The sequence below is a fragment of the Podarcis bocagei genome, assembly GCF_964188305.1.
Source record: "Podarcis bocagei genome assembly, chromosome: 4".
In the NCBI taxonomy this organism is placed as follows: Eukaryota; Metazoa; Chordata; class Lepidosauria; order Squamata; family Lacertidae; genus Podarcis; species Podarcis bocagei.
The window spans coordinates 2,615,320-2,640,684 of NC_138128.1; the positions used below are offsets into that span (position 1 = coordinate 2,615,320).

A 25,365-nucleotide genomic window follows, 5' to 3' on the forward strand; every position below is an offset into this window, starting at 1 on the left:
CATTTTGCAAGGGCCTGATATTTTCTGGGATATTTTCTCTCAACTTATCAGGGCCTGGCTGAACCAAACTCATTGGGAAGTCCCCACCAGGGCTTTGCAAAGGCTTGATTTTAGGAGGGAGATTTTGACCCGGCTGAAAAAGGGGCTCCCCTTTTCCAGGACTATTTGGTGGGAATCTCCCCTCGTTTGTTTCAATTGCCCTCACTTTCCATGGCCCTCATTTGCCTTGTCAGCATCAAACACTGGCACTCAGAGATCTGTGCTGGTTGCCAACTTGCTGCCAGGTTCAAGGTGTCACTGCATCGCAGGGGGTTGGACTAGATGACCCTCGTGGTCCCTTCCAACTCCACAATTCTAGGAGTCTATGAATATATAAAGGACTTAATAACATGGGACCACTTTACCCGAGAGATCGCCTTACCCCACATCTGCCCAATTGACCGCTTTGATCGGCGGAATGGGCATTGCCACACGTGCCACATAATTCCCCTTCTACATGTGTAAGAACTTAATCTGTAGCCGCACCTACACTTTGGAACTCCCTGCCTCATGATATAAATGAGGCTCCTTCACTGGACCTGCTTAAAACATCCTTGTTTAGACAAGCCTGGCCGGATGCCTATAATATTGATGCAAGTTTTAAACTCTTTACAGTCTATTGTTTCAACTTCTTGAAAGTCTCGAGCTATTGTTGTGAATTTTTCTTAGTGACAATTTTATTGTTTTATCTTTTTTGTAAATTTTGAGAGTTTATTGTTTGTTTGTTTTACAATCAAGCAGTGAATGAATTTTAGGAAATAAATAACAACAACAACACTGAGACTGGCTATGAAATGTAGACGTGATGTCAGCACCTTGGCTCGCTTCAGGATCCTAAATTAGGTGGGATCACCTATGCCCTCCTATCCAGAAAAAGATAACTTCTGTTTGGCTGTGTGAAAATATTGCACCCAGAAAGCAGCAGCCAGACGGAGTAACAGTACCAAACAGGATTGTTTCTCTCCCTAACATTTGGTATATAGCGATACTGCTTTTGAACAAGGAAGCCTCATTTAGTAATCATCATTAATAGCCGTCGATAGCCATCTCCTCCTCCTCCATCATGGATTTATCTAATCCTCTTTTAACGCTGCCTAATGCAGGGGCCATCGGCATGTCTTGTGGCAGTGAGTTCCACAGGTTAAATATGTGCTGTGTGAAGACACATTGTTTACATTTACCCAGGAGCTAATACCCAGTACGTTTCCGAGCACAATTCGAAGTGTTGGTGCTGGCCTTTAAAGCCCTAAACGGCCTCAGCATCTCCACCCTCATCGTTCTGCCCGGACACTGAGGTCCAGCTCCGAGGGCCTTCTGGTGGTTCCCTCCCTGCAAGAAGCCAGGTTACAGGGAACCAGGCAGAGGGCCTTCTCGGTGGTAGTGCCCACCCTGTGGAACGCCCTCCCATCAGATGTTAAGGAGATGAGCAATTATATAACATTTAGGAGACATCTGGAGGCAGTTTTGCATCAGGAAGTTTTTGATGTTTGGGGTTTTATTGTGCTTTTAATATTTTGTTGGGACCTGCCCAGAGTGACTGGGGCAACATAGTTATATGGGTGAGGTATACAAATTTCATGATGCTTCACGTTATTTCTCCTGAATCTACTGGCCACCAGAGGCATTAGGGGAATCCAGAGAATTTTGAGGGAGAGGGGGATAAAAGTGGTCCACAATAAATCAGCAGCTGGGAGGAAACATCACTGTCTCCAGAACACACACACATGTAATGAAATTTATATATTGCTTGATTGTAGGGGAAAAAACCTTCAAAGCAGTTCTACAAAAAAGAATGAAACAATAAAATTATCACCAAAGTATTTACAACCATAATTTGAAACATCTCGGAAGTTAAAACGGCAACAGAATAGACTAAAACAAATCAAAACTCCTGCAAACGTTCTAAACATCTGGATAGGGTTGTCTAAATAATAATGTCTTCAGCAAAATGCCCCCAGAAGGAAGAATCACCCTCTCCTCTTCAAAAATGGCCTGGAGGGGGGAAATAATTAGTTTCCTGGCCCCAGATCTCGCAAAGTTTACTAAGCGCAATTCTGCAGGGTTTGTCACCCTGTGGACAGAAAGACCAAAAGATGGGCAAATTGAGTGGAGAAGGGACTTTCCCTTTTCCGCCACGTAAACTGACTTGATACCTGAGTCCTGCAAAACTGTTGAGCATTCAGCAAGAGGATGGCAGGCTCTTATATTTTACTTACTTGCAGTCGCCACATCAGATACATTCTGCTCCTGTAAAAAATCAATCAATTAGTTTGGCGGCCTTTGCACTTTGGAACTCCCTGTCAATTGCCTTTGCCTGCTAAAAACATCTCTGTTCAGAGAAGCTTACCCAGATATTAAGAATGCTGATGTAAGATCATAGAAGTGGAAGGTATCCGAGGGTCATCTAGTCCAACCCCCAGCCCCTGCAATGTGGGGGGGATTATTATTTTTAATATTTTGTCTTTACCAATATTCTTTTTGTTTTATTCCTTTTGTAAACTGCTTCGAGGTGTGGTTTCCCTCCCCCCACCAAGCAAGTGGTAGATAAATTTTAAGAGGGGCAGTTATTAAATTTCCTCCCAGATTAGCTCAGGGCATCGGATATTCTTGCAGAACCAGCTCAGTGAGGTTTGGGCAGGAGAATTTTCCTCCGGCTGGCCGACTGCTGTGGACGGGGTCTTCTGAGCCCAAGATGCAGTTTGCATCCGGATTCCTTCTCCTGAGCCCAACTTTTTGGGGAAGGCGAAATCTCTGACCCTCTGGAAAAGGGCTGCAGTTCAGGGGTAGAGGCTGATCAGCCTTGCAAGGAGAATGTCTGATCTTCAACCCCCAGAAGCATCTCTAGGTAGAGTTGGCAGAGAGGAAAAGAAAGGAGAATGTTAGCAGCTTTGAGACTCCTTTGTTGTTGTTTAGTCGTTTAGTCGTGTCCGACTCTTCGTGACCCCATGGACCAGAGCATGCCAAGCACTCCTGTCTTCTGAGACGCCTTAGGGTAGTGATAAAGCAGGATATAAAATCCAAACTCTTCTTCTTCTTCTACCTAAAATCCTGGAGAGTTGCTGCTGTCAGGGCAGATAACACAAAACTAGGAGGACCAATATATCTGATTCGCTGTAAGACAGCTTCCCATGTTCCTCGTGAAAATTTGCCTGCATTTTAGTACAATTTCCCCCCTAATGTATACACTTTTTGCATGTACTTACGCATCATATACAATTATATACATTTTTCAAAGCAATTTCCCCCGATATAATGCATTCTGTATATTATTTGCACGGTGATATGCATTTTGATGCACATTTTACCCCAGTTATAAGTATCGCCGTGCAGAACGCTTGGCTGGAGATCTGCTCTGCAAAATTCAAAGAGGTGCGAATTTTGCAGGGCGGCTCTGCTTCGGTTCTCCTATAAGAAGGGTCTGCTGGAACAGGCCAAGGGCCCATCCAGTCTAGTATCCTGTTCTCACAGTTGCCTGTAGGAAAACAGAAAGCAGGATTCAAGCAGTGAGTTCCATAGTTTAGCTATGTGCTGCATAGTCAATAAGCAATGATCTATATTTGTTTCTACAAGCTTGCCCCATAGCTTCATGGGCTTCGAAGACGCTCAAACTCATTGATGATTCTTCAACACCAACTTCGTTGGACTGGTCATGTTGTGTGGATGCCTGATGATCGTCTTCCAAAGCAACTACTCTATTCCAAACTTAAAAATAGAAAGCGTAATGCTGGTGGTCAACAAAAGAGGTTTAAAGACTGTCTCAAGGCAAATCTAAAAAAAATGTAGTATAAACACCAACAATTTGGAAACACTGGTCTGTGAGCGTTCCAGTTGGAGAACAGCCTTTTCCAAAGGTGTCCTGGGCTTTGAAGATGCTCAAACTCAGGACGCAAGGGAGAAACGTGCTAAGAGGAAGGCATTCTTGGCAAATCAACTCCCGTCTGGAAACCTATGTCCCCAGTGTGGACGGATGTGTGTCTTCTTCTTTCTTCTTTGGCTATCCCTCGTAGCCGAGTAAGATTGTCTTCCATAAACACGGTTTTAACCATGAGTAGGCCCGGGGGCCGGATCTGGCCCAATTGCCTTCTAAATTTGGCCCGTGGACAGTCCGGGAATCAGTATGTTTTTACATGAGTAGAATGTGTGCTTTTATTTAAAATGCATCTCTGGGTTATTTGTGGGGCATAGGAATTAATTCATCCCCCCAAAATATATATATATATATATATATATATATAATACGCCCCCCCCACAAGGTCTGAGGGACAATGAACCAGCCGAAAAAGTTTGCTGACCCCTGGTTTTAACAATGAATCTGTGAGTGACTGTGGGGGCCAATTCTGGATCCACACATCCTTCCACATAGGTTTCTGGGTGGGAGTTAATCCTGGTGAGGGTTTGCCAAGCGTACCTTCCTCTTAGCACGTTTCTCCCTTGCGTCCTGAGTTCGAGTGTCTTCAAAGCCCATGACACCTTTGGTAAAGGCTGTTCTCCAATTGGAGTGTTTGCAGGCAAGGCTTTCCCAATTGTCAGTGTTTATACTACCTTTTTAAAGATTTGCCTTGAGAGAGCCTTTAAACCTCTTTTGTTCACCACCAGCATTACGCTTTCCATTTTTAAGTTTGGAATAGAGTAGTTGCTTTGGAAGATTAGGCATCCGCACAACATGACCAGTCCAATGAAGTTGATATTGAAGAATCATTGGTTCAACATGGGTGATCTTTGCTTCTCCCAGTACACTGGTATTAGTTCGTCTGTCTTCCCAAGTCATGTGCAAAATCGACCTCCACAGTCACTTATGGACTCAAGACCATGTTTAGGGAAGACAATCTTACTCGGTTACGAGAGATCGCCAAAGAAGAAGAAGAAAAGCAGATTTAAAGTCTGCATAAAGTGCACCTCCAACCAGTTGTGTGTTTTCAAACCAAGCGCTATAGGACAAGCCTGTGATCCACTGTGGATCGATCCTTCCTGAAGCCTGTCTGCTCAGTCTTTAGAATTTTTTCTTGTTCAATGCTTCATGAAGAAGGACTTTCTTTTAGCCGGCTTCGTTTCATTAAAAGGGTGAATTGGGCAGATTCACCTTTGAATGCAAAGTGAAGCATATCTTTCTCACATCTCTCGTTTCACACACACACACACACACACACACACACACACACGGTCTGTGTCACTTTCACTGACCCCATTCAGCCCCATAAATCTGCACAGAGACATCATTAGGAAGAACTTTCGGATGTCAAGATCTGCTTGACGGGGGAACGGACTCTCTCCTTCACGGGAGGTGTTTAAGCAGAGGTCGGGTGGCCACCTGTCACGGGTGCTCTAGCTGCGACCCCTGCAGTGCAGCGGGCTGGACTAGATTGCCTTTGGGGGACCCTTTCCAAGTCTACAATGCTGTTATTCTGGGATCCTTCGCTTCAGGCGCATCAGCGGACCCTGTGGCCCAGCGCGGCGACCCAGTTGTCCCGGCCCCTATCCGTGTCCGGCATCCGGGGCCTTCTCACGGGCAAGAGGAAGGCAGGCCGGGAACGATAGTCCTCACCCTTCTCTGAGAGGTTAATGACCCAGTTAGCGGTTCTTGGCTGCGGCTCCCGACATTTTGCAGACATTAAGAGCGGCTTCCTTGCCAAGTACATTCTGTTCCTTGGAGGTCAGCCAAGGCAGCTCGGATTACCGTGTAATGCGACAAAGAGGCAGGGAGAGAGAAGGGGGGGGGGGGTTGAATCTGGCTTTGGAAAAGGGGAAGCACCGCTTGCTAAATTTAAACCTCCGAGCTGGAAATGCTGCTCCGAAGCGCGATTTCACCGCAGAGGGGAGCGGATCCCCCGGCAAACGCGGCTGAGATAATTGAACAGTTCCTCCACAGAGACCCAACAGGCCTCCTGATTCTCCCTGGATCCAAATCCCCGCAGGAGGGGGGGCGGCGGAGAGGATCTGGTAGCTGAGAACCAACTTCCTGCTCTGGGGGGTGCCAGAGGCTGGGGCAGGGAGGAGAGAGGGAGAGGGACCTGTGAGGACATTGGGGGGGTGTGTGAGAGGGGATGGGTGCCAGGATGTGGCAGCTGGCTTCTGGCGCTGCGGGTGCCAGCCTCCTGGACCCCCACCCACCGACGTGTGTCCCCCTCCCTCCCTCCCTCCTTTAAATCAGAGGGGCCAAATGCAGAAGTTTGCATTCTCTGTCCCCAGCAGCCCCATGAGGTGGAAAGCGAAGGCCTTCTGGTGATGAGGAGGAAGAGGAAGAGCAGGGGGCTGAGGGTGGGGACCAAAAGCACATCGGACGCCCCCTAGCAGAGGGACACAATTCCTGCTGTGCATGTGGGGAGCAGTGATAGTGGGAGGGGGGAGAGAGAGAAAGAGCTGGAGGACATTCTCAGCCAGTTTTAAAGGTCCACTCTATGGAACTGCTGTGAGAAGAAGGCATGGAAGAATCGTAGAGTCGGAGGGGACTCCCAAAGGTCATCCAAACCAACCCTCTGCAATGCAGGAATCCAGTGAAAGAATCCCAGCCTAAGAACATAAGAATCGCCTGACGGATCAGGCAGTGGCCCTTGCATCCTGCTCTCACAGTGGGAAACCAGCAAGCAGAATTAACCCCCTCATGCCCTCTCCCCTCCTGTGGTTTCCAGGGGCCATTTCTAGCCCTGCCTAGAAATGTCTCTGGGGACTGATGCTGGGACCTTCTGGATTGGGAGGGGGCACCCAACGGTCATCTAGTCCAACCCCCTGCGACACAAGAACTGCAGCTCAAGATTCCCTGGTCGGTGGGCCATTCGAGCTATGCTCAAATGAAGCAAATCATTGTTTCGTTGGAAGCTGGGTCGTCGAGCGGAACCCCCAAATTTAGTCCTGCGCTGGAATCAAAGATGATCTCTCCCAGCTGGCAGAAGCTGTGTGTGATCTGCAATGATTGGTGCTTCAGAATAACAGTCGGTTATCTCCTACAGTCTTACGGGGAGGGGGTGACCTGCTCCCACCCCACGCCTCCCCACCTGAGTCCAAGAGGCAGGAGGGGGCAGTCTCAGGCCATCATGGTTACAAGGCCCCCATTACCAGGCTGTGTTAGGAGTGCTGAAGGTATAGAAGACCAGGAGAGATGGGCTCTGTCCCTCACCCTGCCCAGTTCCTCCCATTTGGGGGAGGGGGGGTCTTCTTTTTCAGGTGGCTGCATTCCCAGGACCAACCACTAGAGGGGCACAGAGCCCCACACTCAGCACTATTCCCCACATTTGTCTAAGGGGTCAGTCCAGGTAAGGACCACCAGAGGCAGCTCCTGTATTCGCAAAAGCTCCTCGCCTGGAAGTTTTATCCGGTGGAATGCGGCTTCCTAACCAGATACCCCTGGAGCTTTCTCTGCGCCGATGCACTCTGTGCATGCTCAGAGACACTCTCGACGTGAATGTGGTTGGCTCTGGGACGAAACCCTCCATTCACGGAAAAGCCGCTCTGCTGGTGGAAAGGAGGTGATGGGCTGGATAGGCGTTGGCCTGATCCTGGAGTAGTTATGAAACTGAGACTCTGGGGGAATCTTTAAAGAATATTTAGAAAACTATGGAATAAAAGGAAACATCTTGGCAGAATCAGACTGATCCCTGTATTGTATAAATATAAGTTCGTAGGGAGGTAAAAAGAAATTATATAAGAAATTAGTAACTGTGCTGTATAAAGTAATGGATAGATAAAGTACAATGAGATTCATTGGAAGTCCGTTTTAAATTTCTTCTCTCTAAGTTTTATAATTGTGTTGAGTATCAGGAGTATATATGATGACAATTATATTAATCTTCTTGTATCTTATAGTGTGGTGGTTTGTTTGCTTTTTCTGTTATTTGTTTGTTTGATTGCATGTTTGTTTGTTTGATTCCATGTTTGTTTACTTGTACGTACGTCTGTTTTCTCATAAATGTATTTATTTTAAATTAATAAAGATATATATATATAAAAAGAAAAAAGAAACTGAGACTCTGGGTATTTGCAAGTTTGAGGTTAAAGGGGATGGTAAGATCCACCCTGAGATTTATGGGTGTAGGGTGGGATACTACTACTACTACTACTACTACTACTAATAATAATAATCCATGAGAAGGTAGCCCACAAGTGGGGCTAGAATTTAGTAGCCCACAGGGCAGAGGAAACTGTCTTCTAGTGTCTACAATGCAGGAGCCACAACTTAAGAATCCCAAGGAAGTTCACAAGTTTTTGACGTCATACAGCCATGGGCTTGTAGAGATGGAAAGGGCCCCCAGGGGCCATCTAGCCCAACCCCTTGCAAGGCAGGAATCACAGCTAAAGAACCCCCGACAAGCGGCCGTCCAACCTCTCTCTAAAAATCTCCTGCAGATTCTTCCCAACGGAAGGTTCTTCCACCAAGGAGGAAGTAGGTAGGCAGAAAGTTGCACAAACAGTGTGGCAGTTGGGGAGCCACTGCCAGCCCCGGTTTAGCACACAGTCTGTGCTTTCCCCTTGCTAATTGGCAGCAAGAAGCTCGTCAACATTTAAATATGAGGCTTGGTCATGCCAGCAGGAGAAGGGGGGGTGTGTGCGCCAAGGCTGCCTTCCGCTCCTTCCTTGCCAAGGATTTTCGAAGAGCGGATTTCTCTAGGAAATTCCTGCAACCAGGGGGTGGGTTGGGGGGGGGAGCAGGAGCGTTGGCAAACATCCACCCCCCTCCCCATCTCCTCACCGTGTTCTACATTAAAAAATAAATGTGGGGAAAGACACAGCTTTCCATCAACAAACTCTCTTTCAAATCAGAACCAGTGAAGGGGGTGAAGGTCCTGTGTGAGTGTCTGGAGGCAGTTGGAGGATGGATGGCAGCTATCAGTTTGAGGTTGAATCCTGACAAGACAGAAGTACTGTTTTGGGGGGACAGGAGGCGGGCAAGTGGGGGGACTCCCTGGTCCTGAATGGGGTAACTGTGCCCCTGAAGGACCAGGTGTGCAGCCTGGGAGTCATTCTGGACTCACAGCTGTCCATGGAGGTGCAGGTCAATTCGGTGTCCAGAGCGGCTGTCTACCAGCTCCATCTGGCATGCAGGATGAGACCCTCCCTGCCCACAGACTGTCTCGCCAGAGTGGTGCATGCTCTGGTTTTCTCCAGCTTGGACTACTGCAATGCGCTCTACGTGGGGCTACCTTTGAAGGTGACCCGGAAACTACAACTAACCCAGAATGCGGCAGCCAGACTGCTGACTGGGAGCGGCCACCAAGACCACATAACACCTGTCTTGAAAGACCTACATTGGCTCCCAGTACGATTCTGAGCACAAGACAAAGTGTTGGTGCTCACCTTGAAAGCCATCAATGGCCTCAAAGGCCCAGTATACCTGAAGGAGCGTCTCCACCCCCATCGTTCAGCCCAGACACTGAGGTCCAGCTCCGAGGGCCTTCTGGCGGTTCCCTCCCTGCGAGAAGCCAAGTTACAGGGAACCAGGCAGGGGGCCTTCTCGGTAGTGGCACCCGCCCTGTGGAACACCCTCCCACCAGATTTCAAGGAAATAAACAACTACCAGACTTTTAGAAGACATCTGAAGGCAGCCCTGTTTAGGGAAGCTTTTAATGTTTGATGCATTACTGTGTTTTAATATCGTGTTGGAAGCCGCCCAGATGGGCGGGGTATAAATAATAAATTATTATTATTATTATTATTATTATTATTATTATTATTATTATTAACAACTGAGTCACTGAGAGAACTGTAGAATTGTAGAGTTGGAAGGGACCCTCAGGGGTCATCTAGCTGAACCCCCTGCAATGCAGGAATCACAGCTAAAGCATCCAGGACAGATGGCCGTCCGACTTGTGCTTGAAAACATCCCAAGAAGGAGAATCTACCAGCTTCCGAGGGAGTCTGTTCCACTTTCAGAAGGTTCTTCCTAATGTTTAGTTGGAGGATGGAGCTGAAAACATCTTGGAACTCAAGCAATCCCAATTTTTTTCCTAATGTAAACATAGTAAAAGTCCCGGTAGATCAGGTGAGTGGCCCGTCCAATCCAGACTTTGTCCTCATAATGGCCAGCCACCTACCCTCCAAGTGTCTCAGTTTTCCAGGGACAGCCCCAGAATTATGAAACCCTCGCCAGCTTCTGATTTAATTCCGGAAGCTCCCTATTTCTACTGCTGTCGCTGCTGAGCTCATCAAGAAGAATGAGCCTGTGCTTGTCCTGAGTGCGAGTGGCAGCGAGGGAGCACCCTGTTGCCTCTCCATGGCTGCCACTGCTAGCCTCCTCCCTTGGACAGCTTGTCTTCTTCTTTGGTGATCCCTCGTAGCCGAGTAAGATTGTCTTCCATGAACACGGTTTTAACAATGAGTCTGTAAGTGACTGTGGAGGCCAGTTCTGGATCCACACGTCCTTCCACAGTGGGGACATAGGTTTCTGGGCGGGAGTTGATCACAGTGAGGATTTGTCAAGTGTGCCTTCCTCTTAGCACATTTCTCCCTTGCGTCCTGAGTTTGAGCGTCTTCAAAATCCATCACACCTTTGGTCAAGGCTCTTTTGCAACTGGAGCACTCGCAGGCCAGTGTTTCCAAATTATCCATGTTTATACAGTCATACCTTGGTTTTCAAACAGCTTAGTTCTTGAGTGTTTCAACTCCTGAACGCCACAAACCCAGAAGTGACTGTTCCAGTTTGTGAACTATTTTTGGAAGCCAAACATCCAACAGGGCTTCTGCGGCTTCCTATTGGCTGCAGGAGCTTCCTGCAGCCAATTCGAAGCTGCGCTTTGGTTTCCAAACATTTTGGAAGTCAAACAGACTTCCAGAACGGATTCCGAGGTACGACTGTGCTGCCTTTTCTTAGATTTGCCTTGAGAGAGTCTTTAAACCTCTTTTGTAGACCACCAGCATTACACTTTCCATTCTTAAGTTGAGTAGCTGCTATAAAAGATAATAAACAGGCATCTGCACAACATGACCAGTCCAATGAAGTTGATGTTGAAGAATCAATGCTTTGACACTGGGGATCTTTGCTTTTTCAAGGACACTTGACATTTGCTGGAGAGGAGAGGCGAGACTGCAGCCCCAAAGGCCTGGCTCCATGTGATGTGCTGGCTCTGAGGGGCTGGCAGAGGGCAGGAGGGCTGCCCTGGGTGTGAAGAAAGGGATTGGGGAGCAGAGCAAAAGGAGTCTGGGTTTATTTATTTTAAAAAATGCTTTGTGAAAATTTACATTGATGTTTCATTGTGAAAGAAATGCAGTAGGAATCCTAGTTTCGGGTTGTTATCGACTTGGCCCTTCTATGCAAAGAGTATTATGACTACCTGCTGATTTTCAGGAAGACGTCCAAAGCTGGTGGGGAGAGGTCAGGGGCCATTCCCACCCACCTCTTCAATGTAGCTGAATTGACAACTGCAGTTCGGTCCCATAATGAGAAAGTCTGAATTTTCACAGGTCTTAATGCAAAACCTTTGCTCCCAAAAGAGGAGGCTGGGTCTAGGAGATGTGGGCTTGACTCCTCTGTGTCTGAGATGGACATGGGGGAATCACCTGAAAGGCCAATAAAAATGGTTCAGGGGGGAGTTGGGTCTGTTTAGCTTGGAGAAAATCAGAGCAGGAGATAGTCACCAAATATCTGAAAGGCTGCTGTCACATGGAGGGACTGCCTCCTGAAGGCCTGATGGACGCTGCCTTTGCCTCTCTCTTCCTGGCTTGGGGTGGGGCTAGACAGGCTCCACAAGGACTGCAGCTGCTTTTAAACTTTTTTTATTTTTATCTCTGTTGTTTTACATGAGACCATCTTGGCTGTGAGCGCTGGAAGACCTGCACCCTGCTTTGCTGGCCCTTTCCCATCTGGCCTGGGACAGTGGAGTGCGGACTGACTCCAGCTACAAAAACTGAGGGTGTTGGACAGATTCTTGGGCTGAAGTATTGTTTCCTGGGGGTTGAGAGAGCTGTTGCTGTTTTTGATATTATTGTTGTATCCTTAGTTTTAGATCTTATGATTTACGTGGCAATTGTTTCCATTAGGTTTTGATGTGCGGTTTTTATTGTTTATGACTTCTGTTATGTTTGTAATTATGTAAATCTTGCCATGTTGAAAGTCGCCTTGAGCATAGTTTCAACTATGGAAAGGCGACATGCAAATAAAATGATGATAATGATTATGATGATGGTGGAAGTGTCAGGAGTTCAGCCTACACTTGAGTAGGACCCTGGCAGAGACAAATGCCCGAATGGCATGTTCTCTCTCTCATGGTTAATCATTCGGGAGCTTCAAAAGCTTTCTTCTGCCCAAACATCACAGCTACTGATGCCAAGCGACACTGGCACACTTAGGGATCCACAGAGTTTGCACACCTTGTATAACAGACATCAGCAACTCAGCATTTTGGCTAATCTACTTTATTTACATATAAACACACACGGAGCACTGCAACATGGTTCCCTCTCTCTAGCATCAGACAGCAAAGAGGAAAAAGAACAACAGACAATAGTCCCACTTCACACAGTAACACAAACATCCTGTCTCCGTCACTTCCCACTCTGTGGAGTCAAAACATACACTGTCATGTGATAGACAACAACCCCATGACTGCAATCACAGAGCAGGAATTCTAACAGGAAGGTGGAGCCACCAGAGGGTAGGACCCAAAGGAATGGTGTCAGGTTACAAGAAAGGGGATTCTGACTGAACATCAGAAAGAACTGCCTGAGGGTAAGAGCTGTAGAGACAGTGGAGTGGATTTCCTTGGAAGGTGGTGAAGTCTCCTTCATTGGAGGTTTTAAAGCGAAGGGTGGATGACCATCTGTGAGGGATTCTTGAGCTGTTTCCTGCATAGCAGAGGGTTGGACTAGATGACCCTTGAGGTCTCTTTCAGCTGTACGATTCCTTTATTCTAAATCTTTGTTCCCTGGGGAATTCCAGAGTTGTTTCATCTCTGGTGGAACCTCCTCTTCCCTCCCAAATCCCAAGGGGAACTCCTTGCCCGCTTCATCAACCCACACCCCCTAATTTAGGTTCAAATGTTGCTGTTGACGGCAGCACACTTCCTCCCCCAATAAAACCTGCCAGGGAAGTAGGGTGCTACCGATTGCCCTTGCGGGGCTGGCCACAGAGGTACAAGTGGCCGGCATATCTCCTGCTTGCAACATCTTTTATGAAGAAGACATCTTTGTTTTGCATCTTTCTCCATTCCAAGCTCATTTGTTGATGCGAAGAGAAAGGGATGCCCCAGTCCACGTGTAAAAGCCTAGGAAGACTCTGTGTTGAGGCTCAGGCGAAATGCCTGCTTTGTTCATGTAAGACTTCCTTGCTTGCTGTAGGTCATTGTCCTGCAGGAACAGCCTTAGCAGGTTCAGATCTGGCAGGCGGACGCTGCCTTTTCCAGCAATTAAAGCCCTCCAAGTCAGTATTTAATCACCCATTAAAACCCTTTATTGCCTCATATGCTGGTGGCAAATGCTACCCATTAATTAAGCATGGAGATAACATTAGCGAGATCCTTATTTCTATCTGCAATGGAATGGAACAGGCAAGGCAATTCTTTGCATGCTTAGAGACCAAATACATGGAAGGTGCTGCCCCAGAGGGGACAACCTGAACCGCTGGAGTCAAATGGCAAGGAAGGAGATTCTGACTAAGCATTCAGGGCAGCTGTCTACTAGCTCCATCTGGTACACAGGATGAGACCCTCCCTGTCCGCAGACTGTCTGGCCAGAGTGGTGCATGCTCTGGTTATCTCCTGCTTGGACTACTGCAATGTGCTCTTCGTGGGGCTACCTTGGAAGGTGACCCAGAAACCGCAACTAATCCAGAATGCAGCAGCAAGACTGGTGACTGGGAGTGGCTCCTGAGACCACATAACACCGATCCTGAAAGACCTACACTGGCTCCCAGTACGTTTCCAAGCACAATTCAAAGTGTTGGTGCTGACCTTTAAAGCCCCAAATGGCCTTGGCCCAGAATACCTGAAGGAGCGTCTCCACCCCCATTGTTCAGCTTGGTAATTGAGGTCCAGCTCCGAGGGCCTTCTGGCAGTACACTCCCTGCGAGAAGTGAGGTTACAGGGAACCAGGTGGAGGGCCTTCTTGGTGGTGGCGCCCGCCCTGTGGAACGCCCTCCCGTCAGATGTCAAGGAAATAAATAACTATCTGACTTCTAGAATCAACCAAAGGCCTGTTTAAAAAGGAACGTTTTTGCCTGGTACCTTAAGGTGTATAAGGAAGGTGCCAGGTGAACTTCCCTGGCGAGAGCATTCCACAGACAGTGAGCCACTGCAGAGAAGGCCCCGTTCTTGTGTTGCCACCCTCCGGACCTTTTGAGGAGGGGCCATATGAAGAAGGGCATCAGATGATGATCTTAGGGTCCGGGGAGGTTCATATGGAAAGAGGCGGTCCTTGAGGTATTGTGGTCCTGAGCTGTTTAAGGCTTTATAGGTCAAAACCAGCACTTTGCATTGGGCCCAGAAACTATTTGGTAGGCAGTGCAGTCAGACCAGGATAGGTGCAATATGCTCAAACCGTCTTGCTCTGGTGAGCAACCTGGCCATTGAATTCTGCACCAGCTGAAGTTTCTGAACCATCTTCAGAGGCAGCCCTACATATAACGCATTGCAGTAATCTAACCTATAGGTTACCAGAGCACAGACGACAGGAGTTAGGCTATTCTTGTCCAGATAGGAGGGTAGCTGGGCCACCAGCCAAAGCTGATGGAAGGCACTCCAGGCCACTGAGGCCACCTGAGCCTTAAGCGACAGCAAAGAATCCAGGAAGACCCCCAAGCTACATACCCGCTCCTTCAGAGGAAGTGTAACCCCATCAAGAGCAGGCCATCTCCCACCCATCCGATCTAGGGAACGATCCAGCATCTAGACTCTCCTCCTGTTTTTAATTGTATGAGGTCTACCTTTCTCCGAGTCTGCTTCTATTTCTGCCTTTGAGAAAACCATTTAGAGATTTTTAAAGAAATGTTTTGCCACATAGTAATATCTTTTTTTAATGTAGGCTAATAATGTAGTTCTGATATGATTTCCAGACCTCTTGATAGAATGCACTTTCAAATTTACAGTGGTGCCCCGCAAGACGAATGCCTCGCAAAACGGAAAACTCGCTAGACGAAAGAGTTTTCCGTTTTGGAGGTGCTCCGCAAAACGAATTTCCTATGGGCTTGCTTCGCAAGACGACAATGTTTTGCGAGTTCCTGCGGGGTTTTCCCCCCTCCCCCCTTTTTCTAAGCCGCTAAGCCGCTTATCAGCTGATCCGATCAGCAGATAAGCTGCTAAAAGCCTCTAAAAGCCGCTAATAGCGCTAATCCGCTAATCCTTCAATGGGCTTGCTTCGCAAGACGAAAAAATCACTAGACGAAGAGAATCACAGAACGGATTCTTTTCGTCTTGCGAGGCACCATTGTAAATGGTCTGGAGCAGGGTGCTGGCGTTAGATGGCAAACTTTGACACACTTGGGGCTGCCACACGAGCAAGATGAATAAACACCCAGCAATCAAAGATAATGGGAGAGGATTTACCCCAGCAAATCATTTGTCAAAATGACAAATACAGACGGTCGTTTACTCTCGCTAGATTCAACGTGCTACCATCTGCCTTATTGCAGGGCAGATTCGAGGGTAAACCGTACGCGGAACGAATATCTGCCCCTGCGGCTTGATGGAGGTAGAAACTGTCTCTCATGCCTTGTTACGCTGTCGTTTCTACGGGGATATACGCTCAGCATTTATTACCCCTGCTAGGCAAAAATCTCCAAATGAATCCGAACTTCAGTGTCTAAAATCCCTGGTAGAGGACAAGGATCCTGAGATCACGTTAAGGGTAGCCAAATTCTGTGCGTTTGCCAGAAAACTTAGGGAACAAGCTGCGCTATCATAATGATTAAGGCCTTAAATGATAATTTTAGGTTATATGTTAGTGACTAAGTTTTAATTTATATATATTTTTAACTGTTGCTTTATCTGTATTGTCCCTGTTATACCTAATTGCAAATTCAAATGTATCCCTATTGTGTTTTATGACTTCCTTGATATTGTATGTGGGCTGGAACTGGTCTGTGACCGAAATAATAAATTCAATCTACACACTTGGGGCTTTGCGACAAGTCCTAATGTTTGCAAGCATCCTCTGAAATCACCCCAGGGTCACCCTTCCCAACCAGCCAAGTAACGAACCATGTTTCGCTCCTGGTAAAGAAAGCAGCTGCAAATGGAAAAGGGAAGAAGAGGTTCACACACGGGCCCAAGCAAAGTGTATTGAGAGTTTATTAGGTCGCTAAAACGTTCTTCAAACCATCTGCAATTTTTGTGTCCTTCCCCCCTCAAAAAAAAGTAAGAGCAAGCCTTCAGAAAATGCTGTGTATTTTTATTCTTACAAAAAGAGAGGATTTTTTTTCTTTCTTTCGGAAAGTATAACTTGATTTTTTTAAAAGGATGCAACAAAAGGATAACCCAAAGAGCAGAGCGAAAAGGCAGAAAGGCACAGTTGTATAATTGCATACAAGAACAACGTACAGAAAATATATGCTTGAAATACTTTGATTTCTCCTAAAAAAATAGCAATAAGGCACTTTGTGTCTGTTGAATACAAAAGTATGTGCTGGTGAATCAGGAATCTGTGGTTCAGGGAAGGTTAACGATAGAGAACAGGCATACAAAAGAGTAATTCATCTCATTTTTATATCTTTTATAAATATGCTAGGAGAGCTCTCAGTTTAAGAGGGGGGACGATCCTCCCCTCCAGTCTGTGTGCACACCTTACAAGTAAGTAATCCTCGTGCCGCAATAACTGTGTTTAAGAGCGCTGGTGTTTGTGTGACAGAAAGCAGCAGCCCAGATCATTCTGGTGTCCTAAATCTCACTTTTCTCAAGAGTTTTCTGGAAGACAGGTGTGTGTGTGTGTGTGTGTGTGTACAGGACAAGGTTGATGATGCTGAGAAGGTAGTGACTGCCTTTTTCCTCTTTGGCGATCCCTCGTAGCCGAGTAAGATTGTCGTCCATGAACACAGTTTTAGCAGTGAGTCCGTAAGTGACTGTGGAGGCCAATTCTGGATCCACACGTCCTTCCACAGTGAGGACATTGGTTTCTGGGCAGGAGCTGATCACGGTGTGGATTTGCCAAGCGTGCCTTCCTCTTGGCACGTTTCTCCCTTGCGTCCTGAATTCGAGTGTCTTCAAAGCCCATGACTCCTTTGGTGAAGGCTGTTCTCCAATTGGAGCGCTCGCAGGCCAGTGTTTCCTGGTTGTCGGTGCTTATACTACATTTTTTCGACTCATGGCACAGGTGAGATTTGAACCAAGGGCTGCCTGTCCATCTTAGACTAAAATACTTAGATTGCAACTGTGGAGTTTTCTATTCATCTTATAACCATGGAATAATAATAATAATAATAATAATAATAATAATAATAATAATAATAATAATAGATTTTAAAATATGCACACACATAAACTCACTGTAACCGCTGCAGATTTGGTGATTCAAAGCATGTACAGTCGTACCTCGGAAGTCAAATGGAATCTGTTCTGGAAGTCTGTTTGACTTCCAAAACGTTTGGAAACCAAAGCGTGGCTTCTGATTGGCTGCAGGAAGCTCCTGCAGCCAATCGAAAGCTGCGCTGGATGTTCGGGTTCCAAAGAACATTTGCCAACCACAACGCTCATTTCTGGGTTTGCGGTGTTCAGGAGCCAAAATGTTTGACTGGCGAGGCGTTTGAGATCCAACGTACGGCTGTATATTGCAAAGCAATGAACCAACCACCTGGGAGATGGAATTGAGCTACGAAAAGGAACTAGGAATTAGAAAGAAGTGTCTCGCCTAACCAGAGTTAATCATTGCACACAGCCCCATCAATAGCAGCTGGGGGGGGGGGGGTAGAGAACAACATCCTTCTCACTTTCCCCCCCAGCAAGAGAATCATGCTTTATAAAGACACAACTGCAAATAGAGATGCTTCAACTCTATTTATGGCAAGAGGGATATATATATATATATATATATATATATATATATATATATATATGCACGCAATTTTGCCAAGAGAAAAGGAAACGCAGAAAACGATCCACTGGGTATTTCCCCCACTTTTAATGTCTAATGCAAACTTCCTAACTTCCCCCTCCCCACAGAAATAACACCAGGGCTGCTGCCTCCAGCTGAAGCCACAAGCTCAAGCCAATATTTGCACAGGACTTATGGGACTTTCAGTTCACGGAATTTTCCACATTAAAGCATTTTTCTCATGCCTAAGTTTTATGAGAAGATGCTGGAGATAAAAGGGAGAGGGGGGAGAGAGAGAGAGAGAGAGAGAGAGAGAGAGAGAGAGAGAGAGAGAGATCCTAAACATGAAGAATGACTGGCCTGTGCTCTTCCTTTTTAATAAAAATAAAAATCTGCAGTTGGAACTCGTTTCTCGCAGCAAACAAACAAACAAACCAACCCTTTGCCCATCTCATGCAAACCAAACAACTATCTTAGTTTACAGCTTCTGAACCCCATTTGCTGAAAACTAGGGGTAGGGAGAGGGGTCTTGTGTTCAAATCCTGACGGCAGATTTACCACAGGTATATCCTTGGCCACTGTGAGAACAGGATGAGGGGCTAAACAACTTGGGACCAGTTTACCTACGAGATCGCCAAATTGGCCCTGTTCCCTGTTCCGCATTTGAAAGCACTCGATCTTTTACACTTTGGAACTCCCTGCCTATTGATACTAGCAGGCGCCTTCTCTGCATTCTTTCTGGTGCTTGCAAAAAAAAAAAAATGTTTCCAGTTGCTTTGAAAGTTGATGCGAGCTTTAACTTCTTTTGGCGTTTTAACCTTTTGTTCCGTTTTAACGATGGCGGGAATTTCTCCCTGGTCATTTTATTGTTTCATCTTTTTGCAAACTGCTTTGAGGCTCTTCCCACAAGCAAGCAGTGTGTGAATTTTCGGAAATAAATAAATGAATAGATTTGCCCTGTGGTAGGAATTTTATGGTCTTAGATATATGGTAATGTTCACCAACCAAGCACAGGAAGACAGACCTGGAACCATTTTGATTCCTAAACTGAGCAAATGTTTTCTCTGCAAGGTCAACCTGGAAAAGCCTCCCCATTGCCTTTTCCTTCACAAATTCTGTCTTAAGGGTATGTCTGTGTTTGAATAGGGTGTGAGCCTGTGACATGGCCCAGGAACTAAGTATTTATCATTACAAAAGTCTGGCCAGGCTACCCAGGAAATCCAATCAAGTACCCTGCCAGACAGGAGATAAACAACAACAGGAGAAAAACAGTATTAAAATTTCTGTTTTAGACCGCCTTTTCTGTGATGTAGGTGTGATGTATCTGAGGGGTGGTCTTAGCTTACACCCCTTCTGTGATGTATGTATGATGTTTCTGGGCGTGGTCTTGGTCTACAGGGTGGCAATTTCAAAAGTCTTTATAAGGCCTTGTGCACCATTTTTCTGGGTCCCTCCTCTCTCCTGCGGGTGAGGGGAGCACCCTGTTGCAACAGATCAATAAAGGCCAAGCCTACAGGCTGCTGTTTTGCTCCAAGTAATCCTGGTTGGTGTCTTTGTTTTTGTCCAAGGGAGCTCTCGGATTTTTCCGTTAACAGCCCTCGCTGGTGGGATCCCACAGGACCTGATGTCCTTATGCTACGTAGAGATGCCTGAAATGTCTTCGAGTGGGACGCATCCCACCCGAAGACATTCCAGGCATCTCTACGTAGCATAAGAGCATCTGGGAGAGCTCTTGAGCAACTAACATTTCACGGGTAATGGTGCAAGGAACCTTCCTCTGGATTGCACAGGAGAATGTAAACGCAGCCTGCTGGATCTGGCCCAGGGCCCATCTAGTCCTGCTTCCTGTTCTCAACACTGAAACAATTTTATTAACTTCTCCTCTAATGCTCCTCAACCTGTGCGCATTCTGGATTACACAGATCAATTTTAGTAATTAGGACTGCAGCATATGCAAAGTACCCAAGGATATTCTCCACAAGTAAGAATTCCATCCGCCTTTAGCGCAAGCATGCTTTTAATTCAACCCCTGCCTCTCTGAAGATGTTTACAAGGGGTCCCACAAATGCAAAATCCAAAAACACCCCAGAAATAGGAGAGCCTAAATATTTCATGCATGCAACTCTCTGGCTATATGTGCATTAAGTTCACAAATCCCTGGACCAATTACAAAAGAGAGAGAGGGGCTTAGCTGTGCTTTTATCATGGAAGTTTTGCAATGTGTTTCTAATGTTGCACACATCTTTTGATAAAGCGCCGTATATAAATGGACTGAATCCATAAATTAAATAAATTCAGTCCTCTCTGCACTTGATGTTTGGAACAAGGACTCATCCATTTCCTTCCACAGCGCATTACCTTGCAGGGTTGAGGCTCTAGGAACAGGCCTGCTGAATTTGTGACGCACCATGTGTCTCAATGTGGTCTCCGGGAAACTCAGGGCGGTCTCTCGGACTTGTTTTTTAGGCCTGGGGAAATGGGAACGCCAAACACCGCAAGGTGGAGAATTTCCCCCCAAGAAAAAACACATGCTGAGAAATTCCGGCTTAGGTCTCAAAACCACCTTATCTACGTTTGTGTTAGACAAGAGCCCACAGCTCAGTAAAAAAGAAAGGGAAAAGAAAAAAGGACGAGGATCTACTGTGAGTTTCCTTCTTCCTCAAAGGCATGAAGAATACAAGAGTTTCTTCTAGTCTAGTGTGACATTTAGGCACAGAAAATCCTCTACAGGGAGCCCCATCTGTACGGTGTTTCCATTTATTTGCTGGCCCCAGAGGGTGGAAACTTTTTAGGAAGATCTTGCAGGAATTCAAACTGAATTATCCTGACCCTCTGCTTTGATTTCTCTCTTAGCGGGGTTTTCAGTACTGTCCTGAGCTGCAACTGGTTTTATTCACTTGTTTTAAACCCATTTCCCCCCTGTCTGCATCGTTATTATTTTTAACAGAAAACTTAACGAGGTGGCAGTGACGGGGCACAGCTTCACCAGCCCAAGAGAGAACCATTTTTGATCAAATCCAGACCACTTCATTTTTTCATCTGCAGAACGTGGCCAGATGCAGAATTGTTTAACTGTCATTCTAAGTCTAAGCTTTTTTTGGGGGGAGAGAGATGTTAAGTCCGCCCCCCCAGCTTTTTAAACATTTTGAAATAGCATGGACCTTTAAAAGTTCCATGCATTGCAGGGGGTTGCGATAGATGACCTTTGGGGGTCTCTCCCAACTCCACAATTATGTGATTCTAGTTTAACAGCTGACCCCCCCCAAAAAACCCAAACACCCAACAGCCTGCCAAAGATAAAATACTTAGGACTTTTGCCGGCCGAAATCAGCTTTGCCCCACATTCTGACAACCTGCTTTCTGCCTGCAGATTGTACAGGGGAGAAATTCACATCAGCTCAACTCTCACAATGCACCTGGTCTCAAAAGGAGAGAAATAATTCAGCGTGCCAGAGATTTGGAGAATGCACCCAATGCAGATATTTGATTTATTTTGTTAAAAATAAAGCTTGCTCATCGATAAGGGGCTGTGTGCTCTCAGGGAAAGGACCTACAGAGGAGAGAGAGAGAGAGAGAGAGAGAGAGAGAGAGAGAGAGAGAGAGAGAGGAGCTGGCCGACTGTTATGAAACCAAAAGGCTAAATATAATTCCTGGCTAGAGACACGTCCCCCCCTCCTCCTTCTGCATTGGTGGTGGGTTGGCCAGCAGGAGTTATTGTAACCCCACCGCCCGCAGGAAGGTGCCTGTCAGCTGTGCATCAGATCTGGCAAATTACAATAAGCGGTTTATTTTTTTCTGAAAAAGCTGACTTGTGCAGTTTCCCAGGCAGCCGCTATCAAACGCTCTCTCAGGATCCCCCCCCCAAAAAAAACCCCCCTCCTCTCCACCAGCCCCTTCTAAGCCTGGCCGGTCAAAGCTGAAAATGCAATGTACAGCAGCGCCCCTGAGATTTCACACCGAGGACCAAAGGACGCTGCTTGTTTGAGGACTTTAGCATCTCAGGGCGTCCGCATTTGACCTTCGTATGAAATGAAGGGACTATTGGATTTAGCAAATATGTACTGGGCAGCAGGAGGAAAACAAGGACACTAAGAATTGTTTGGCAGTGGAACGGACTCCCTTGGAAAATGGGCTCTCCTACCTTGGAGGTTTTAGAGCAGAGGCTGGAGGGCTCACTGTCACTGATTTTTGAGCTGAGATTCCTTCATTGCTTTTACTTGGTATTTTAAGTCAGGACATTAATAGACAGGACATTAAATGGTTTTTATATGCAACAACAGCGGCAAGAGTTTTGTTGGCCCAGAAATGGAAGCAAGAAAAAACCTTGACGAAAGAAGAATGACAGACGAAATTAATGGACTATGCAGAATTGGACAAAATGACAGGACAGATTCAAAACCTGCAGGACCAGAGATTCGCAGAAGGTTGGAAGAAATATACGAATTATTTGAAGAGCAACTGTAATCAACAAATTACGCTAGTAGGACTACAAGAAGTTTTGTAAGGAGGAAAATAGGAAATTTTGCAAAGAAGAGAAAGAAGAGAGATATTAGTTATGATATTTAAATGTAATAGTGAAAGTCAGAAATGTAAATTAGGTGAAAAATTGGAAAAAATTCTGATGTGATTGATGGAAGTCTAAAAAATTGTATAAGGTATAAAAGTATGTTTAATAATTGTTGAAAATGTTATGTTAAAAACTAATAAAACATATTTTTAAAAAAGAGATCCCTTCATTGCAGGGGGTTGGACTAGATGGCCACTGGGGTCCCTCCATCCCAGCTCTACGATGCAATGCATTCAAAGATGTGCCCTTTCTCGCAGAATCATAGAAATGTAGAGTTGGAAGAGACCCCCAATGCCCATCTAGTCTGACCCCTTGCAGTGCTGGGCGACGCAAAACTCAGAAAGTGCCCAGTCTCTTCACTGTTCATTAGAAAGAAAGAAGGAGCAAAAGAAGATGGAGAGATCGGTGGTCGTCACGTTGTTCACAAAAGCATTTCCTTTTCCTGCCAGTGACACAGCATGAGAAACCTTGACCTTGCTGCTTTGCGTCAAGGCTGTAATCCTAACCCTACTTTACTCAGAGTAAGCCCCACTGAAGGCAGCAGGACTTACCTCTGAGCAGACAAGGCAAAATGGGGAAAGAATTGAGTGCAAATAATACATCAGAGGCACTAGAAAGAAAAAGGCTCCCCGTTCTGGAGTTCAGAGGTACACTGCCCTTGCACATGGAGGCTCCACCGAGCAGCCCCAGGGCCATCTCTCTGTGAATCCAGCCTTAGCCTTAAACTGGCCTCCCTCCAGCTGTTTTGGATTACAAGCTGTGCTGGCTTCGGCCGATGGGACATGTGGCCCAAAACATCTGGACGGGGGCCAGATGTGGCCCAGTCGGATTTTGTTTATACAGTGGTGCCTCGCAAGACGAAAAGAATCCGTTCTGTGATTCTCTTCGTCTAGCGGTTTTTTCGTCTTGCAAAGCAAGCCCATTGACGGATTAGCGGATTAGCGCTATTAGCGGCTTATCTGCTGATCGGATCAGCTGATAAGCGGCTTAGCGGCTTAGAAAAAAGGGGGGGAGGGAAAAACCAGCAGGAACTCGCAAGACATTGTCGTCTTGCGAAGCAAGCCCATAGGAGATTCGTTTTGCGAAGCACCTCCAAAACGGAAAACTCTTTCGTCTAGCGAGTTTTCCGTCTTGCGAGGCATTCGTCTTGCGGGGCACCACTGTACTGGATTCCGTCCTGCCTTAAGCATAGCTGAAGGGTGAAACCTGGACATTGCCTTGAGCTTCACAAACCTCTCTCCTAAATCTCATTTCGGCACCCCTTCCCAGTGACTGGAATTAGGGTTACAGCGCAATCAATATTCCTTCCAACGAGTGTGCACGATGAAGCAAAATAAAATAAAATACAGGCAGCTAGCCCAACAGGAGAGAAGTTTCTGATCCAGACACTTTTTGCTTCAAAGGGTCTAGCAAAGGAGTGGTGATTGCAATACCGTATTTTGAGGTTTGGGACCTCGGGCTCTCTTAAACTTGGACTGTATGGGTTTTTTGTAGGGTTTCCTATTTATTATCATTTATTATCATTTTGTAGGGTTTCCTATTTATTATCAGTGGGAATAAGGGTTAAGTCTACTGATTGCTAAGTATTCGTCTTAAAACTAAGAGTGCAATTGTCCAGGCACCGACTCATCTACAAGAACATCCAACATCCAAATGACGTTCCCACTGCCCTCGGCTCATCTCGACCTAACTTACATACATAAAAAGTTTAATCAAAATAGTAGACATATATATTTCTTGTTAAGTATACATACATTTATAATTTTTATATATATAAAAAATCCTATATATTTGGGGGAAAGGCGCAGGGAAATCTTAGGTTATAAACTTTTCAGGAATAAAAAATATTGCATACTTTAGAGAAAAACCACAGCAACCACCCACGGGCCCAATCCACTAGGAACATCCCCTGAACGTGCAGCATTGAAATGCATTGGTGCTCTCCTTCCTTGGTGTAGGGCTCATGCAAAAGGCATTCCTAGTGGATCGTGGCCAAGGTTTCTTTGGCAAAAAAAGAGGGGTGTGCGTGTGTGTTTTCTTTGCAATAGGTTAAATAAAGCTTTGTAATAAATATATACTCTGCTATGGTGACTAAGCCCTATGAGCGTAACACCCTGTTGCACTCTGCTTAATTTACTACATTTCTCAGTAAGGACTCAGCTCCTTAGCAGGCTGAAACGCTACCCCGCTCTTCTCCAGAGAGAGAAACGTCTAAGCGCTGAAATGCGAGGGTTGGAGAACTATGCGGTGCAGCAATGGCTGGGCTAACAGCGTTTAGGACTGCAGGTTCATGCATGCATCCCCGCAAGAAGAAAATTAGTGTGTCAGGGTCCTTACTTAGCCTTCTCCCTGAGAAGCTAGCTCTAGAGGTGCAAGGATCCTGGCTCCCCGGTTCAGCTAGAGGATAACCTTCCTGCTATCTGGAGTGACACAGTTCCTCTGTGTTAATGGAGAGAGGCAAACCATGACTGAATGATAAAACATTGGGTGGAATAGCCTGTAGCTCTTTATCTCCACTTAAATCCAGATTCTGACTTTAGCCAAAGGAAACCTATTTTTGAAATGGGAAGACTGGTGATCTACCCTCCCCCTGCTGTCCCTGTTCCCAGAGGGACCACGTCTGAGGCATCCGCTCTCCAAGCAAGGGGGATTACCTTGCTATGGAGTTTATGGCAAGGGGAGTGACCCCGCTGCTGAGGTTATAGCGTTTTGCTGCAGGGCAGAGATTTCAAACCTTTGCCCACATTGACTTACCGTATTTTTCACTCCATAGGGCGCACCGAACCATAGGGTGCACCTAGTTTTTAGGGGGGGGGAAA

The 25,365-nt window shown here is 46.2% G+C and overlaps 1 long non-coding RNA gene across 1 annotated transcript; it reads left to right on the forward strand.

Annotated features, from left to right (window-relative positions):
• The first annotated feature begins 23,715 nt into the window (after window positions 1-23,715).
• LOC308585184 lies at window positions 23,716-25,360 on the forward strand. The gene is made up of 2 exons (XR_014007127.1): window positions 23,716-24,041; window positions 24,078-25,360. It is a non-coding gene; the product is annotated as an uncharacterized lncRNA (long non-coding RNA).
• Window positions 25,361-25,365: the final 5 nt, after the last annotated feature.